We start from the raw sequence: 4,827 nt of genomic DNA on the forward strand, positions 1-4,827 counted from the left end.
CTAATCTATAGATTATTGCTCAAGCAGACAGAGGTTCTACAAGAGTATATCAAGAACAAGTTATACAAGGGTTGAATACATCCATCACAAAGTCCAGCAGAAGCTCCAGTGTTATTTGCACCTAAAGCTGATAGAGGACTCAGGCTCTGTGTCAATTATTATAGTCTTAATGCAATCATGGTGAAGGACTGTTACCTCTTGCCATTGATAGATGAGATGTTAAGCCAGTTGGTGGGAGCATGCTACTTTTCCAAGATAGATCTACATGATGCCTATCACCAGATTAGAATTAAAGAAGAAGACAAATGGAAGACTACATTTTATATAAAGTTTGGAAGTTTTGAGTATCTTGTCATGTCTTTCAGGTTGTCAAACACACCAGTAATCTTCCAGTTCTATATCAATAGGGTGCTGGCAGGCCTGGTTGACATATGCTGTGTAGTTTACCTAGACAATATTCTTATTTTCTCAGCCTCAGAGAGAGAGCACAAGAAATACATTAGACTAGTTATAGAGCATCTAAGAGAATACCAGTTGTTTGTAAAGCTTGCTAAGTGTGCTTTTAAAAGACAAACAATCTCATACCTTGAATATATCATTGATAACAAAGATATTAAGATGGACCCAAAGCAGGTACAGATAATTATAGAGTAGCCCTTGTTACAAAGTTTTCACAATATTCAGGTATTTCTGGGTTTTGTGAACTTCTATCAGAGATTTATATGAAAGTACTTGATTATCATAATACTATTGACAGATCTCTTGAAGAACAGTGAAAAGAAAAGAAAGAAAGAATCTTTTCTTCTGATATCTGCTGTCAGAGAAGTATTTCATAAGTTGCAGATAGTCTTCTCCAGAGAGTCTGTCATCCAGTACTATAATTCAGAATATAGAATACATCTGGAGACAGACACTTCAGAACATGCTGCAGGTACAATATTGCTACAGCTGTTTAAAGATGGGTGGCATCTAGTTGTCTACTGGTTATTCAAGTTTGACCAGATTCAACAAGCCTATGGCATGCCAGATAAGAAGATGTTGGCCATCATTCAAGTATTTGTTTATTAGTGGCAGTACTTAGAAGAAATAAAGTACTCTGTAGAGATTATTACAGATCATGCAAATCTTCATTTATTTATAAAGTTCATAAACAAGATGGCACAACAACAACATATAAAATGAATAGAGATTCTCAAGATGTATGACTTTGAGATTCTCTACTGCTCTGGGAAGCATAATCCAGCTAATACATTATTACAAAGACCAGATTATATTAAACTAGAAGAAGACATTGGTCTGTCAATATATATACTCAAACAACATTACACAGATGGTGTTTCAGAGTGAGACCCATTTAAAGAAACTTTCTTTAATAAAGAAGATATTTAAGTACATACTGCTTGTGCTATCTAAAGCAGTGGAATAGAGATAGTACAGAGAAGATCTGATGGCACCAAGATAGTTGAGTCAGTCCAGAGAGCATCAGCCAAAGATGCTGGGGAGACTCAACAAAGAAATTACAGAAGATTCTGGATTCCCCATGTGCATGTGAATACAGTGACAAAAAACAAAAAAATCTATAATAAATCAACTGTGAGTGTATTAAATCTGCTGCTAGAAGCACAGAGAGATAATTTCTCTGTACAAGCAAGATTTATCAAGACAGGATCTTAGCAGTCAGAGTGGAAAATAGACAAATAAGATCTTTTGATAAAGAGCAGCAAGATCTACATCTCTAATAATCCAGCTCTAAGGCAGAAACTACTACAAGTCCACCACAACAACTTATTTGCAGGTCACTTTAGCATGATGAAGATATTTATCTTGCTTCAGCAAAAATACAATTGATAATCAATAAAATAAGATGTCCAGACATACATACATAAATGCCAAACCTGCCAACAAGAGAAGACTCCAATGCACAAACTATATAAATTGCTTGCATTACTGCTGATATCCAGTGGTTTCTGATGTTTAATATTCATGAACTTTATAACAGATCTTTCTTCAAGTGAAGAGAAGAGGAACTCATACAATACAGTCCTGATTGTTGTGGATTAATTTACAAAGCTTGCATATTTTCTTGCATGTAGAAAGAAGATTGACACACCAGAGATAGTAAATCTTCTGTTCAGAAGAGTGTTTAAAGACTTCAGATTTTCAAATAATATTGTTTCAGATCAGGGATCTGTTTTCACAAGTGAATACTGGTCAGAGCTATGTTTTCACATAAAAGTTAGATAAAAACTTAGCATGGCATTCCATCCACAAACAGACAGTTAAACAGAGGCACTGAACAAGATTTTGGAGGGATATCTTTATATCTATTGTAGTCATAGACAAGACAATTGGGAGAAGTGGCTTGTGTATGCAGAATTTGCATACAACAGGTCAGAACACTCTATAATACACATATCCTCATTTAAAGCAATGTATAGCTTTGAACCTAGAGAACCAGACAAGATTCAGAAGTCAGTTAATGATGACAACAACACACAGATAATGTCTAACAGAAGACTGAGAATGATCTTCATATTAAGAGATAGTCTGGTAGAACATTTGATAAAAGCAAAAGAGAATCAAGTACAGTTCTATAATCAAAGATATTAAGATAAAGTGTATGCACCTGGTGATAAAGTAATATTGTCATCAAGAAACCTACAAACAATACATTCTTGTAAGAAGTTAGACAACAAGTACTATGGATTTTTCTTAGTAATAGAGATTATAGAAAATAACATATATTAACTGAAGCTCTCTCCAAGCTATCAGATTCATAATGTTTTCCATATCTTATTGTTGGAACCATATCATATGAGAACAGGTGAGATATCAATATGTTCTCCTGCAGTACTGGTAGACAACCATCATAAGTGGAAAGTAGACAAAATCTTGGACAACAAAGCATGCTACTGCAAGAGACATTACCTAGTGAAGTGGAAAGAATTCCCTATTGAGAAATTGACATGGGAACCTGAGAAAAATCTCAAAAATGCACAAGAAACCCTTAAGAATTATCTAAAGAAAAGATAAAATTACAAGAAGATAAATAAACTTACATACAGAAAGAAAGATAAACATAACACAAAATAAATATAAAGATTACAACATGTCTACAAAATCAAGAATTTAACAGCAAGAAGACATACCACAAGAGTGCTCAAGATACAGCCACAATGATGGTGAACCAGTTATAGACAAGCAAGACTTGGGAGTTGCAGGTATATTTGATACAACAACAGACAGAATTACAACAGAAGATATAGTCATAGAGAAAGATATTACAGATAAAGAAGTATGAAGAGAACAAAGCATTTCTACAACACTTCAAAAACCAGAAGAAATAACATCAGTTAGATAATCAATAGAAGATGTGAGGTTGGTCTAAGCAGAAGTTAGTCTGAGAACAAGTAAGATAGTACAGAAGATCTACAAGATTAGTTTCTATACTGTCTCAAAAAGCTTTGGTTCCACTCATTAAACAAGTTATAAGATAATCAAGTGAGACTTAAACATTTGTAACTTCATTTTCTATTCAAGAGAGAATAGTATGAACTGGGCTTGATGAATGAGAGAATTCAGACAGATTATTTTTGATAGATTCTATCTCAGACACAAGATCCACAGTCTTGGCTACATAATATGAGACAGAACAACAACATTTTATGGAAGATTCTTCAACAGTAGAAGTAGTCTGGCAGTGGTGATGTTTAGCAGCTTCTGAGTCAAGCTCACAAAATTCATGCATGAGTATACTCATGCACTTGATATTGTATGGATGATACAGATCAGCTGTGTCAAAACTATAGTATTCTTCTCAAAGTCACAAGAGCCAACAAACTAGTTTGACAGCAGATTCTGAAATCTACAGCCATGTCAGAACAACAAGAAGAACAGACAAAGACACACTTACATTATAACAGATACAGATTTGATGTTCTAAATAATAAGAACAAGATTTCTTCTTGACATTCTATAGACAAGGCTTGTCTTCATTCAGGCAGTCTGTAAACATCAAGTAAACACAGACAGAGCATGAAAGAGTGTCTTCTTCATTATGCACAACAGAATCTTTTGACAACAATATTGTGACAAGTTATAAAACAAACAAGAAACAACACCTGAGCCCAAACAAAGCAGAAGAAAAGAAGAAAGAAGAGAGTCAGAAACTCTCTATTTATATCTATTATAATGCACCAAGGTTACTAGTTCCACAACTTGTTGATAAACAACATGACAACAGACAACAGATAACATAGCAACCAGACAAGCAAATAAATAAAGAAACAAGTACATGATGAAACACTGGACTTTTATAATAAAACAATTACTGTTCTATAATAAAGAATATCTACTGCAACCAGTAGTGATATATATGCAGAATGTCTATATAGACAAGCAGTGAGTAATGCAGAAGCTTACACATTCAAGAACCTACAATACTTCATCAATAATAGGGGAGCTATGACAATATATGAAAAACCACTTTGGTGGTCCTATGCCTTGGAGTCTGAGATCTCTAGAGAGAGGGATAGTGTTACAAATATAGATCTAGACCAACCAAGCATTGGACAATGTTGGATATTCAGGGGTATTCACATGACCCCAACACTGAACATATAAGAATCACACAATTCACATAGATCATGGGAACCCCAGCATTCAGTCTCTGAGTGAGAGGACCTCTACATTCTATGCATGACTCTCTCCCATCAGTTGCAGGCATCATACCTACTTAGCTCTTTTGTATCTCTAATTCTGGGAAACCTATGTGACCTATGACCAGTTCCCCTAACAACAACTGATAAATATCTATAATCAAAAAGA

This window comes from Coccidioides posadasii, chromosome 2 (assembly GCF_018416015.2).
Source record: "Coccidioides posadasii str. Silveira chromosome 2, complete sequence".
Taxonomy (NCBI): domain Eukaryota; kingdom Fungi; phylum Ascomycota; class Eurotiomycetes; order Onygenales; family Onygenaceae; genus Coccidioides; species Coccidioides posadasii.